Source organism: Pseudophryne corroboree, chromosome 3, assembly GCF_028390025.1.
Source record: "Pseudophryne corroboree isolate aPseCor3 chromosome 3, aPseCor3.hap2, whole genome shotgun sequence".
In the NCBI taxonomy this organism is placed as follows: Eukaryota; Metazoa; Chordata; class Amphibia; order Anura; family Myobatrachidae; genus Pseudophryne; species Pseudophryne corroboree.
Genome location: NC_086446.1, coordinates 20,272,480 through 20,288,207, shown reverse-complemented (window position 1 = coordinate 20,288,207; position 15,728 = coordinate 20,272,480). Strand labels below are relative to the sequence as shown.

General features: G+C 45.9%; 1 protein-coding gene across 1 annotated transcript in view; it reads left to right on the top strand.

Moving 5' to 3' along the window:
- Positions 1 to 15,728, top strand: part of LOC135057079 (uncharacterized) — a 174,040-nt gene that overhangs the window by 88,549 nt on the left and 69,763 nt on the right. The window lies entirely within an intron of this gene.

Below are 15,728 nucleotides of genomic sequence, written 5' to 3'. Positions count from 1 at the left end.
AGTTTAAGAACAAATCTCAATTTTATCCAGTACAACACAAAACTAGTGCCATAGACACTTTCTACAATAAGACTTTGGAGGAATTTCACCAATTGTGCGATACAAAAATTCATCCCTGTCAGTTTAACTTAACCTCCAATGAGCGGAATACTCTAAAAGAACTGTCTAATGATTCCTCCCTTACAATTAAACCAGCAGCTAAGGCGGGGGAAGGGCAGTGATACAAGATACCTCTGATTATATCAAAGAGGCTAAATGTCAATTATCAAATGTTCTGTTTTATAATCAATTAGACACGGACCCGACTAGGACCTTTAAAAAAAATAATATATATATATATATATTGAAAACAGCTCAAGAAAAAGGTACATTACTGGGGATGAATTTGACTTCCTCTACCCCCTCCACCCTATCACTCCTATTTATTACCACCTCGCCAAAATCCATAAAACACTACACAAACCCCCGTGGCGTCCTATTATTTCTGGGATTGAGGGCCTTACATCTAATTTATCCTTTTTTGTTGATCACTATTTACAACCCTGCACCACATTTGAGGTCCCATATTCATGATACCACCGATTTTTATCAAACGGGTGCAGGGCCACAAATGGGCTCCAGGATATAGATTTGTGACTTGTGATGTCCAAGCTTTATATACGAATATCCCACATGATAAAGGGGTAGAGTCTGTGGACATCTCATTAAGGAAAGTTTATTTTGACACTATTTTTATTTTTATTTGATCAGGGTTATTTTTTACAAGTCCTTGGTATGGCGATGAGGACCAGGTTTGCACCGAGCTTTGCAAACATCTATATGGGCAATTTTAAACAATCTCACATATGGGATGGCCCATACTTGGCGTACCTGGTCCTCTATGGTCACTATATCGACGACCTGTTTTGTATTTGGAATGGTAACACTACTTCTATCACTAATTTTGTTTATTATTTAAACACTAATGATTATGGTTTGTCCTTCACGTGCACACACAATTCTTCACAGATTAATTTTTTTAGATGTAATGGTGGAGGTGGTAGAGGATAGTCTTATTGTTTCATCATATAAAAAAGCAGAAGATGTGTGTAGTTACATACCCTATACATATAATCACAAGAAAAACTGGCTAAATAAGGTACCTAAGAGCCAGTTGTCTAGAATTAGACGGAATTGCACAGTGGATTCCAAGTTTGAAGAACAGGCGGAGGGACTTATAAATTCTGTTCGAGAATGGGAATACCCTACACAAGTATTAGATCAAGCCATACAATACTCACGAACCCTTAACAGGGATACCCTGTTATCTATACACCCTAAGGGAGAAGGCCAATTAAATATTAATGAACCTATAGAAGACAATTAGAGGAACACCCTTATACAAGTACGAGGGATGCACTCTACTAACAATATGAAACATAAAAGTAAACAGAAAACAAAGACTCAAGACTATTTGGCGTTTAAATCCAAATATAACGTAAAAGCCAATAAAATATTGTATATTATTAAACAAAACTACAAATTACTTTTCACTGACCCAGTTCTAAGCACTAGTTTGCTTAAGAATCCAACCATTATCTTTAAAAAAGCAAGGAACCTGAAGAACATCTTGGCTCCTAGCTTCTTTAAAAGACATCCAGATAAAACTTCTAGAGTGGGACAACAGACTCTGGTGGGTCCTCAGGTTGTGGGATTCTATAGGTGCAACCACACTAGATGTACCACTTGTACACATGTAGCTAATAAAACCAAAAGTGTTCTTTCCTCATGTTCCAAGCAGGAATATAAGATTGAAACCTTCATCAATTGAAATAGCCATTTTATCGTGTATTTGCTATGGTGTTCATGTCAATGGTGTTATGTGGGATGTACTACTAGAGCTCTGAAAATAAGATTTTACTCACCGGTAAATCTATTTCTCGTAGTCCGTAGTGGATGCTGGGACTCCGTAAGGACCATGGGGAATAGCGGCTCCGCAGGAGACTGGGCACAACTAAAGAAAGCTTTAGGACTACCTGGTGTGCACTAGCTCCTTTCACTATGACCCTCTTCCAGACCTCAGTTAGGATACTGTGCCCGGAAGAGCTGACACAATAGGGAAGGATTTTGAATCCCGGGTAAGACTCATACCAGCCACACCAATCACACCGTACAACTAGTGATACTATACCCAGTTAACAGTATGAAATACAACAGAGCCTCTCAACAGATGGCTCAACAATAACCCTTTAGTTAACAATAACTATATACAAGCATTGCAGACAATCCGCACTTGGGATGGGCACTCAGCATCCACTACGGACTACGAGAAATAGATTTACCGGTGAGTAAAATCTTATTTTCTCTGACGTCCTAAGTGGATGCTGGGACTCCGTAAGGACCATGGGTATTATACCAAAGCTCCCAAACGGGCGGGAGAGTGCGGATGACTCTGCAGCACCGAATGAGCAAACTCAAGGTCCTCCTCAGCCAAAGTATCAAATTTGTAGAATTTAGCAAAAGTGTTAGACCCTGACCAAGTAGCAGCTCGGCAAAGTTGTAAAGCCGAGACCCCTCGGGCAGCCGCCCAAGAAGAGCCCACCTTCCTTGTGGAATGGGCTTTTACAGATTAAGGATGCGGCAGTCCAGCCACAGAATGCGCACGCTGAATAGTGCTACAGATCCAGCGAGCAATAGTCTGCTTAGAAGCAGGAGCACCCAGCTTGTTGTGTGCATACAGGATAAACAGCGAGTCAGTTTTCCTGACTCCAGCCGTCCTGGAAACATACATTTTCAAGGCCCTGACTACGTCCAGCAACTTGGAATCCTCCAAGTCCCTAGTAGCCGCAGGCACCACAATAGGTTGGTTCAAGTGAAAAGCTGATACCACCTTAGGGAGAAACTGGGGACGAGTCCTCAATTCTGCCCTATCCATATGGAAAATCAGATAAGGGCTTTTACACGCCAAAAAGCCGCCAATTCTGACACACGCCTGGCCGAAGCCAAGGCCAATAACATGACCACTTTCCACGTGAGATATTTTAAATCCACGGTTTTAAGTGGCTCAAACCAATGTGATTTTAGGAAACTCAACACCACGTTGAGATCCCAAGGTACCACTGGAGGCACAAAAAGGGGCTGAATATGCAGCACTCCCTTTACAAATGTCTGAACTTCAGGCAGTGAAGCCAGTTCTTTCTGGAAGAAAATCGACACAGCCGAAATCTGGACCTTAATGGAACCCAATTTTAGGCCCATAGTCACTCCTGACTGTAGGAAGTGCAGAAATAGACCCAGCTGAGAATTCCTCTGTTGGGGCCTTCCTGGCCTCACACTACGCAACATATTTTCGCCAAATGCGGTGATAATGGTTTGCGTTTACTTCTTTCCTAGCTTTAATCAGCGTAGGAATGACTTCCTCCGGAATGCCCTTTTCCTTCAGGATCCGGCGTTCAACCGCCATGCCGTCAAACGCAGCCGCGGTAAGTCTTGGAACAAACAGGGGCCCTGCTGCAGCAGGTCCTGTCTGAGCGGTAGAGGCCATGGGTCCTCTGAGATCATTTCTTGAAGTTCCGGGTACCAAGTTCTTCTTGGCCAATCCGGAACAATGAGTATAGTTCTTACTCCTCTTTTCCTTATTATCCTCAGTACCTTGGGTATGAGAGGAAGAGGAGGGAACACATAAACTGACTGTGTCACTAGAGCGTCCACAGCTATTGCCTGAGGGTCTCTCGACCTGGCGCAATATCTTTCTAGCTTTGTGTTTAGGCGGGACGCCATCATGTCCACCTGTGGCCTTTCCCAACGGTTTACAATCAGTTGGAAGACTTCTGGATGAAGTCCGCACTCTCCCGGGTGTAGGTCGTGTCTGCTGAGAAAGTCTGCTTCCCAGTTGTCCACTCCCGGAATGAACACTGCTGACAGTGCTAACACGTGATTTTCCGCCCATTGGAGAATCCTTGTGTCTTCTGCCATCGCCATCCTGCTTCTTGTGCCGCCCTGTCGGTTTACATGGGCGACTGCCGTGATGTTGTCTGACTTGATCAGTACAGGCTGGTTTTGAAGCAGGGGTCTTGCCTGACTTAGGGCATTGTAAATGGCCCTCAGTTCCAGAATATTTATGTGTAGGGAAGTCTCCTGACTTGACCAGAGTCCTTGGAAGTTTCTTCCCTGTGTGACTGCCCCCCAGCCTCGAAGGCTGGCATCCGTGGTCACCAGGACCCAGACCTGTATGCCGAATCTGCGGCCCTCTTGGAGATGAGCACTCTGCAGCCACCACAGCAGAGACACCCTGGTCCTTGGAGACAGGGTTATCAGCCGATGCATCTGAAGATGCGATCCGGACCACTTGTCCAACAGGTCCCACTGAAAAGTTCTTGCATGGAACCTGCCGAATGGAATTGCTTCGTAAGAAGCTACCATCTTTCCCAGGACTCGCGTGCAGTGATGCGCAGAGACCTGTTTCGGTTTCAGGAGGCCTCTGACTAGAGATGACAGCTCCTTGGCTTTCTCCTCCGGGAGAAACACTTTTTTCTGGTCTGTGTACAGAACCATCTCCAGGAACAGTAGACACATCGTAGGGACCAGCTGTGACTTTGGAATATTTAGAATCACACCGTGCTGTCGTAGCACTTCCTGAGATAGTGCTACCCCGACCAACAACTGCTCTCTGGATCTCGCCTTTATTAGGAGATCGTCCAAGTATGGGATAATTAAAACTCCCTTTTTTCGAAGGAGTATCATCATTTCGGCCATTACCTTGGTAAATGTCCTCGGTGCCGTGGACAGCCCGAACGGCAACGTCTGGAATTTGTAATGACAATCCTGTACCACAAATCTGAGGTACTTCTAGTGTGGATGGTAAATGGGGACATGCAGGTAAGCATCCTTGATGTCCAGCGATACCATGTAATCCCCCTCGTCCAGGCTTGCAATAACCGCCCTGAGCGATTCCATCTTGAACTTGAATTTTTTTATATATGTGTTCAAGGATTTCAAATTTAAAATGGGTCTCACCGAACCGTCCGGTTTCAGTACCACAAACATTGTGGAATAGTAACCCCTTCCTTGTTGAAGGAGGGGCACCTTGACTATCAAATGCTGGGAATACAGCTTGTGAATTGCCTCTAGCACAGCCTCCCTGCCTGAGGGAGTTGTTGGCAAGGCAGATTTGAGGAAACGACGGGGGTGAGACGTTTCGAATTCCAGCTTGTACCCCTGAGATACTACTTGTAGAATCCAGGGATCCACCTGTGAGCGAGCCCACTGATTGCTGAAATTTTTGAGCCGGCCCCCCACCGTACCTGGCTCCGCCAGTGGAGCCCCACCGTCATGTGGTGGCTTTGGAGGAAACGGGGGAGGACTTTTGTTCCTGGGAACTGGCTGTATGCTGCAGCTTTTTCCCCCTACCTCTGCCTCTGGGCAGAAAGGACGCTCCTTTTCCCCGTTTGCTCTTCTGGGGCCGAAAGGACTGCACCTGATAATACGGTGCTTTCTTTGGCTGTGAGGGAATATGGGGTAAAAATGCTGACTTCCCAGCTGTTGCTGTGGAAACTAGGTCCGTGAGACCGTCCCCAAATAACTCATCACCCTTGTAAGGCAAAACTTCCATGTGCCTTTTAGAATCTGCATCACCTGTCCACTGCCGAGTCCATAACCCTCTCCTGGCAGAAATGGACATTGCACTTATTTTAGATGCCAGCCGGCAAATATCCCTCTATGCATCTCTCATGTATAAGACTGCGTCTTTTATATGCTCTACGGTTAGTAATATGGTGTCCCTATGGTGTCCCTATCAAGGGTGTCAATATTTTCTGATAGGGAATCTGACCACGCAGCTGCAGCACTGCACATCCATGCTGAAGCAATAGCTGGTCTCAGTATAATACCTGAGTGTGTATACACAGACTTCAGGATAGCCTCCTGCTTTCTATCAGCAGGCTCCTTTAGGGCGGCCGTATCCGGAGACGGTAGTGCCACCTTCTTTGACAAGCGTGTGAGCGCTTTATCCATCCTAGGGGGTGTCTCCCAATGTGACCTATCCTCTGGCGGGAAAGGGTACGTCCTTAGTAACCTCTTAGAAATTACCAGTTTCTTATCAGGGGAAGCCCACGCTTCTTCACACACTTCATTTAATTCATCAGAAGGGGGAAAAACCACTGGTAGCTTTTTCTCCCCAAACATAATACCCTTTTTAGTGGTACCTGGGGTAAGATCAGAAATGTGCAACACATTTTTCATTGCCTCAATCATGCAACGAGTGGCCCTATTGGACATTACATTAGTCTCATCATCGTCGACACTGGTATCAGTATCCGTGTCGACATCTGTGTCTGCCATCTGAGGTAGCGGGCGTTTTAGAGCCCCTGATGGCCTTTGAGATGCCTGGGCAGGCACGAGCTGAGAAGCCGGCTGTCCCGCATTTGGCATGTCGTCAAATTTTCTATGTAAGGAGTTGACACTTTCACGTAATTCCTTCCACAAATCCATCCACTCAGGTGTCTGCCCCGCAGGGGGGTGACATCACATTTATAGGCATCTGCTCCGCCGCCACATAAGCCTCCTCGTCAAACATGTCGACACAGCCGTACCGACACACCGCACACACAGGGAATGCTCTGACTGAGGACAGGACCCCACAAAGCCCTTTGGGGAGACATAGAGAGAGTATGCCAGCACACACCAGAGCGCTATATAACACAGGGATCCCACTATAAATGAGTGTTTTTTCCCCTTATAGCTGCTTATATTATATATACTGCGCCTAAATTTAGTGTCCCCCCTCTCTTTTTTACCCTTATGTAGCTTGACACTGCAGGGGAGAGCCAGGGAGCATCCTTCCAGCGGAGCTGTAAGGGAAAAATGGCGCCAGTGTGCTGAGGGAGATGGCCCCGCCCCTTTTTCGGCGGACTTCTCCCACTTTTTTCAGGAATTCTGGCAGGGGTATTTTATCACATATATAGCCTCTGGGACTATATATTGTGATGATTTTGCCAGCCAATGTGTTTTTATTGCTGCTCAGGAGAGCACCTAGTGTGCATTCAGCTCAGCCGGGCACAAGATTCTAACTGAGGTCTGGAGGAGGGTCATAGTGGGAGGAGCCAGTGCACACCAGGTAGTCCTAAAGCTTTCTTTAGTTGTGCCCAGTCTCCTGCGGAGCCGCTATTCCCCATGGTCCTTACGGAGTCCCAGCATCCACTTAGGACGTCAGAGAAATTACATTTCATGGCGCACAGGAGAAATCTACTAAACAGATATATGAACCACAGTGTCTCACGGCACTTTGTAGAAACACACGCAGGGAATCCTGCATGCTTAGAATTAGTTGGCTTAGAACACATTGCTATTATAATATAAAGTAGAGGAGGAGATCGGTTTAGAACACTGTGTCAGCAAGAAGCGGCTTGGATTCTTAAATGACAGTCCCTGAAACCACAAGGCCTCAATGAGACGATTGATTTAGAATTTATATGAATATGTGGTCTTATATATGGAACATCCTGTTATGTATTTGTTTGTACTTTTAGAGTATCCGTACCTTCTTTCTATATCTCTTTTCCAAAGTCCCTTGTTTCCTTCTTTATAAATTGCAGAATCCAGATGTGTGCCCTTGAGGTCTTTGGATTGGCATATTGAGCTAGGTCACATGTGGATGCAGCGCAGTATAAGAGCTCCTTATGAGCTATTGTAATGGGCTAGTGTTCTGGCTCTGGTTGTGTTTGGACAGGGCATGGCTCCTATATTGCTAGGGGTGTGCCCATCTAAATGCACGAATACTCCGTGAGCCTTAGACTCTTTGGTCTATTCATGTAGTAGAAATCCTACGAGGTGTGGATGAAGAGATATATGAAGCTTATTCCCTGTTCTTTATTCCTGCCTTGTTATAGTTGTATTAACTGTATATAGGAGGTCATTCCGAGTCGTTCGCTCGGTAAATTTCATCGCATCGCAGCGATTTTCCGCTTAGTGCACATGCGCAATGTCCGCACTGCGACTGCGCCAAGTAAATTTGCTATGAAGTTAGGAATTTTACTCACGGCTTTTTCATCGCTCAGGCGATCGTAGTGTGATTGACAGGAAATGGGTGTTACTGGGCGGAAACAGGCCGTTTTATGGGCGTGTGGGAAAAAACGCTACAGTTTCTGGAAAAAACGCAGGAGTGGCCGGAGAAACGAGGGAGTGTCTGGGCGAACGCTGGGTGTGTTTGTGACGTCAAACCAGGAACGACAAGCACTGAACTGATCGCAGATGCCGAGTAAGTCTGAAGCTACTCTGAAACTGCTAAGAAGTTTGTAATCGCAATATTGCGAATACATCGTTCGCAATTTTAAGAAGCTAAGATTCACTCCCAGTAGGCGTAGGCTTAGCGTGAGCAACTCTGCTAAAATCGCCTTGCGAGCTAACAACTCGGAATGACCTCCATAGTTGGATTGAGTCCATGTAGATATGGATAATAAACAGTATCACACACAATGAAACAGTGTATCTGTGAACATTAGGACTGAGCATACAGTTATCAGATACATTTGTTTAGTTTATCATGTTGACCGATATATATTTTTTCATAAAAATAAAAGCAATAATTCTAAATGAAAAAATAAGAATTTACTCACCGGTAATTCTATTTCCCCTAGTCTGTAGTGGATGCTGGGAACTCCGTAAGGACCATGGGGAATAGCGGCTCCGCAGGAGACTGGGCACAAAAGTAAAGCTTTAGGACTAGCTGGTGTGCACTGGCTCCTCCCCCCATGACCCTCCTCCAAGCCTCAGTTAGGATACTGTGCCCGGACGAGCGTACACAATAAGGAAGGATTTATGAATCCCGGGTAAGACTCAAACCAGCCACACCAATCACACCGTACAACTTGTGATCTGAACCCAGTTAACAGTATGATAACAGAGGAGCCTCTCAAAGGATGGCTCACTACAACAATAACCTGATTTAGTTAACAATAACTATGTACAAGTATTGCAGATAATCCGCACTTGGGATGGGCGCCCAGCATTCACTACGGACTACGAGAAATAGAATTATCGGTGAGTAAATTCTTATTTTCTCTGACGTCCTAGTGGATGCTGGGACTCCGTAAGGACCATGGGGATTATACCAAAGCTCCCAAACGGGCGGGAGAGTGCGGATGACTCTGCAGCACCGAATGAGAAAACTCCAGGTCCTCCTCAGCCAGGGTATCAAATTTGTAGAATTTTGCAAAGTGTTTGCCCCTGACCAAGTAGCAGCTCGGCAAAGTTGTAAAGCCGAGACCCCTCGGGCAGCCGCCCAAGATGAGCCCACCTTCCTTGTGGAATGGGCTTTTACAGATTTTGGCTGTGGCAAGCCTGCCACAGAATGCGCAAACTGAATTGTACTACAAATCCAAAGAGCAATAGTCTGCTTAGAAGCAGGAGCACCCATCTTGTTGGGTGCATACAAGATAAACAGCGAGTCAGATTTCCTGACTCCAGCCGTCCTGGAAATATATATTTTCAGGGCCCTGATAACGTCCAGCAACTTGGAGTCCTCCAAGTCCCTAGTAGCCGCAGGCACCACAATAGGCTGGTTCACGTGAAACGCTGAAACCACCTTAGGGAGAAATTGAGGACGAGTCCTCAATTCTGCCCTGTCCGTGTGAAAAATCAGGTAAGGGCTTTTATAAGATAAAGCCGCCAATTCTGAGACACGCCTGGCTGAAGCCAGGGCTAACAGCATTACCACCTTCCATGTGAGATATTTTAATTCCACAGTGGTGAGTGGTTCAAACCAATGTGATTTTAGGAACCCCAAAACCACATTGAGATCCCAAGGTGCCACCGGAGGCACAAAAGGAGGCTGTATATGCAGTACTCCTTTGACAAACGTCTGAACTTCAGTCACTGAAGCCAGTTCTTTTTGGAAGAAAATCGATAGGGCCGAAATTCGAACCTTAATGGACCCTAATTTTAGGCCCATAGACTGTTTGCAGGAAATGTAGGAAACGACCCAGTTGAAATTCCTCTGTAGGGGCCTTCTTGGCCTCACACCACGCAACATATTTTCGCCAAATGCGGTGACAATGTTTTGCGGTTACATCCTTCCTGGCTTTGATCAGGGTAGGGATGACTTCTTCTGGAATGCCTTTTTCCTTCAGGATCCGGCGTTCAACCGCCATGCCGTCAAACGCAGCCGCGGTAAGTCTTGGAACAGACAAGGCCCCTGTTGGAGCAGGTCCTTTCTTAGATGTAGAGGCCACAGTTCCTCCGTGCCCATCTCTTGAAGTTCCGGGTACCAAGTCCTTCTTGGCCAATCCGGAACCACGAGTATAGTTCTTACTCCTCTCCTTTTTATGATTCTCAGTACTTTTGGTATGAGAGGCAGAGGAGGGAACACATACACTGACTGGTATACCCACGGTGTTACCAGAGCGTCCACCGCTATTGCCTGAGGGTCCCTTGACCTGGCGCAATATGTGTCTAGTTTTTTGTTGAGACGGGACGCCATCATGTCCACCTTTGGTTTTTCCCAATGGTTTACCATCTCCGGAATGAACACTGCTGACAGTGCTATCACATGATTTTCCGCCCAGCAAAGAATCCTTGCAGCTTCTGCCATTGCCCCTCTGCTTCTCGTGCCGCCCTGTCTGTTTACGTGGGCGACTGACGTGATGTTGTCCGATTGGATCAATACCGCCTGACCCTGAAGCAGGGGTTTTGCTTGACTTAGGGCATTGTAAATGGCCCTTAGTTCCAGAATGTTTATATGAAGAGATGTTTCCATGCTTGACCACAAGCCCTGGAAATTTCTTCCCTGTGTGACTGCTCCCCAGCCTCTCAGGCTGGCATCCGTGGTCACCAGGATCCAATCCTGAATTCCGAATCTGCAGCCCTCTAGTAGATGAGCACTCTGCAGCCACCACAGAAGAGACACCCTTGTCCTTGGCGACAGGGTTATCCGCTGATGCATCTGAAGATGCGATCCGGACCATTTGTCCAGTAGATCCCACTGAAACGTTCTTGCATGGAATCTTCCGAATGGAATCGCTTCGTAAGCAGCCACCATTTTTCCCAGGACCCTCGTGCATTGATGCACTGACACCTGGCCTGGTTTTAGGAGGTTCCTGACTAGCTCGGATAACTCCCTGGCCTTCTCCTCTGGGAGAAACACCTTTTTCTGGACTGTGTCCAGAATCATTCCTAGGAACAGTAGACGTGTCGTTGGAATCAGCTGCGATTTTGGAATATTTAGGATCCACCCGTGCTGACGTAACACTACCTGAGATAGTGCTACTCCGACTTCTAACTGTTCCCTGGACCTTGCCCTTATCAGGAGATCGTCCAAGTAAGGGATAATTAAAATGCCTTTTCTTCGAAGAAGAATCATCATTTCGGCCATTACCTTGGTAAAGACCCGAGGTGCCGTGGACAACCCAAACGGCAGCGTCTGAAACTGATAATGACAGTTTTGTACTACAAACCTGAGGTACCCTTGGTGAGAAGGGTAGATTGGGACGTGGAGATAAGCATCTTTGATGTCCAGAGACACCATATAGTCCCCTTCTTCCAGGTTCGCTATCACTGCTCTGAGTGACTCCATCTTGAATTTGAACCTTTTTATGTAAGTGTTCAAGGATTTCAGATTTAAAATTGGTCTCACCGAGCCGTCCGGCTTCGGTACCACAAACAGCGTGGAATAATACCCCTTTCCCTGTTGTAGGAGGGGTACCTTGATTATCACCTGCTGGGAATACAGCTTGTGAATGGCTTCCAAAACTGCCTTCCTGTCGGAGGAAGACTTTGGTAGAGCAGACTTCAGGAACCGGCGAGGGGGAGACGCCTCGAATTCCAGTTTGTACCCCTGTGATACTACCTGCAGAATCCAGGGGTCCACTTGCGAGTGAGCCCACTGCGCGTTGAAATTCTTGAGACGGGCCCCCACCGTGTCTGAGTCCGCTTGTAAAGCCCCAGCGTCATGCTGAAGACTTGGCAGAAGCAGGGGAGGGCTTCTGCTCCTGGGAAGAGGCTGCATGGTGCAGTCTTTTTCCTCTTCCTCTGCCCCGGGGCAGAAATGAGTGGCCTTTTGCTCGCTTGTACTTATGGGAACGAAAGGACTGAGTTTGAAAAGACGGTGTCTTTTTCTGCTGAGAGGTGACCTGGGGTAAAAAGGTGGACTTTCCAGCCGTTGCCGTGGCCACCAGGTCCGATAGACCGGCCCCAAATAACTCCTCTCCCTTATACGGCAATACTTCCATATGTCGTTTGGAATCCGCATCCCCTGACCACTGTCGCGTCCATAACGCTCTTCTGGCAGAAATGGACATAGCACTCACTCTTGATGCCAGGGTGCAAATATCCCTCTGTGCATCACGCATATATAGTAATGCATCCTTCAAATGCTCTATAGTTAATAATATGTTGTATCCAGGGTATCAATATTTTCAGTCAGGGAATCCGACCACGCGACTCCAGCACTGCACATCCAGGCTGAAGCGATTGCTGGTCGCAGTATAACACCAGTATGTGTGCATATACTCTTTAGGATATTTTCCAGCCTTCTATCAGCTGGTTCTTTGAGGGTGGCTGTATCAGGAGACGGTAACGCTACTTGTTTAGATAAACGTGTGAGCGCTTTATCTACCCTAGGGGGTGTTTCCCAACGCGCCCTAACCTCTGGCGGGAAAGGATATAGTGCCAATAATTTATTAGAAATTAGCAGCTTTTTGTCGGGGGAAACCCACGCTTTATCACACATCTCATTTAATTCATCTGACTCAGGAAAAACTATTGGTAGTTTTTTCACACCCCACATAATACCCTTCTTTGTGGTACTTGTAGTGTCAGAAATGTTCAATGCCTCCTTCATTGCCGTGATCATGTAACGTGTGGCCCTACTGGACATTACGTTTGTCTCCTCACCGTCGACACTAGACTCAGTATCTGTGTCTGGGTCTGTGTCGACCCACTGAGGTAACGGGCGTTTTAGGGCCCCCTGACGGTGTCTGAGACGCCTGGACAGGCACTAATTGATTTGCCGGCTGTCTCATGTCGTCAACAGTTTTTTGCAAAGTGCTGACATTGTCACGTAATTCTTTAAATACGACCATCCAGTCAGGTGTCGACTCCCTAGGGGGTGACATCACTAACCCAGGCAATTGCTCCGCCTCCACATCATTTTCCTCCTCATACATGTCGACACACACGTACCGACACAACAGCACACACACAGGGAATGCTCTGATAGAGGACAGGACCCCACTAGCCCTTTGGGGAGACAGAGGGAGAGTTTGCCAGCACACACCAGAGCGCTATATATATACAGGGATAACCTTATATAAGTGTTTCTCCCTTTATAGCTGCTGTTTTATATATTAGCTGCCAATAGTGCCCCCCCTTCTCTTTTTTACCCTGATTCTGTAGCAGGCCTGCAGGGGAGAGTCAGGGAGCCGTCCTTCCAGCGGAGCTGTGAGGGAAAATGGCGCTTGTGTGCTGAGGAGATAGGCTCCGCCCCTTCACGACGTCCTTATCTCCCGCTTTTTCTGGAAATTGGCAGGGGTTAAATACATCCATATAGCCCAGGAGCTATATGTGATGTATTTATTTTAGCCACATAAGGTATTATCAGTTTTTTATTGCGTCTCAGGGCGCTCCCCCCCAGCGCCCTGCACCCTCAGTGACCGGAGTGTGAAGTGTGCTGAGAGCAATGGCGCACAGCTGCGGTGCTGTGCGCTACCTTATATGAAGACAGGAAAGTCTTCTGCCGCCGCTTTCTCCGGACCTCTTCGCTCTTCTGGCTCTGTAAGGGGGCCGGCGGCGCGGCTCCGGGACCCATCCAGGCTGAACCTGTGATCGTCCCTCTGGAGCTAATGTCCAGTAGCCTAAGAAGCCCAATCCACTCTGCACGCAGGTGAGTTCGCTTCTTCTCCCCTTAGTCCCACGATGCAGTGAGCCTGTTGCCAGCAGGACTCACTGAAAATAAAAAACCTAAAATAAACTTTTATTCTAAGCAGCTCAGGAGAGCCACCTAGCCTGCACCCTTCTCGTTCGGGCACAAAAATCTAACTGAGGCTTGGAGGAGGGTCATGGGGGGAGGAGCCAGTGCACACCACCTGATCCTAAAGCTTTTATTCTTGTGCCCTGTCTCCTGCGGAGCCGCTATTCCCCCCCCTCCCCCCCCCCCCACATGGTCCTTACGGAGTCCCAGCATCCACTAGGACGTCAGAGAAATGTATTACAATTCTGATTAGTAATGTTTGGAGATTGCACCTGCGTTTTTTTTTTCCTAGGTAAGGAGATTAGCCTTATATATTGCAAGGCCGACCTCCTTTTATTAGGAGAATTCAGACTAGACATTGTGCAAATGACGTGATGGTCGTCTTGATTTCCCTTCTTCCCCAGAACAAGTGATATAGTGTGTACACACTGTGCAATCCTTCAAATGAACGAATGATACATCTTGCATTGTTTGGTCATTTGATCAGTAACAATATATGTCTGGTTGGCCGTACACACTACACGATTTGCACATAACCATTAAAGATAACTTCTGATCTGCTTGCACTGCATGGCATGTCATGTCAGTGGGTAGTGGCACAGCCTCCACCACTCACAATACCTAGAAAATATAAGATACAGTATACAGTCACACTGTAGAAGAAGCAAGCGGGGCAATGATAATGACCACCCCATTTCTGCTGCCACAAAAATGCATACAAGAGTCATGTGACCCAGTTTAAGCACCATAAATACTTTTATTATAACCAATAATAAACTTCTATACTGTTATCTGATGTTACTTTAGCTTTATTGAGGGGTACAGGCAGATTTACCCAAATTTCACTTTTAACTGCTGGCAATTATTTTGCAGTAATCCCATTTTCGTGAATTTGCAATTCAATAAATGAATTGCGGGAGCGTAAAAAAGCTGCAAGAAGAGAAATCATTGTAATTATGTGGCTAATTGAATTCCTCCCTATAAGTTAAAGTATTATTCCATTTTACAATGCATACTCATTACTCATTTCGTGAGACATTTATAAATAATATACACATTTACATTGTTAGTTAAGGTATTAGAGGTGAGAATATATACAAAAAAAGCATTTATGGTATTAATTAGGGGAGGTACATAGGTAACGTGTTTCTTAGGATTGTTTAAAAATGTTTTTACAAAATTCAATATCATATCTCTAACATGAATTTTCTTATACAATTTGGATTTACAAAAACAAAACAGAAGGGATTAGATATTAAAATAATTTCAATTGTTTAGATAATGGGTTTGATATGCTTTCCTTTAATCCCCTAATGCAGGAATGTCCAAACTGCGGCCCTCCAGCTGTTGAGAAACTAGACATCCCAGCATGCCCTGACACAGCTTTAGCATTCTCTGACAGCAAAACTGTGTCAGGGCATGCTGGGATATGTAGTTTCACAACAGCTGGAGGGCCGCAGTTTGGACATGCATGCCCTAAAGGATCCTGCAATCCACATACATCATTTGAGAAATGGAACCTTAACCCTTACACTCAGCAACACCAAATTTTCAGTTTACTTATTTCATTATTTTGTCTCATGTCTTTATTTATTTTGAACTCAATTTTATTTTTGTATTTTCACTACCTTATTTTTTCATTTATTACTTCAATTTTATTTTTTATTTAATCTTTTATTACTTTTATATTGATTTATATTTTTTGATTTTTGTTTATTTTTCTCTGTACTTTTATTTTTTTTCATTTTTATTTATCTTTCACTCATTTCCACCACCTATGGATAATTTC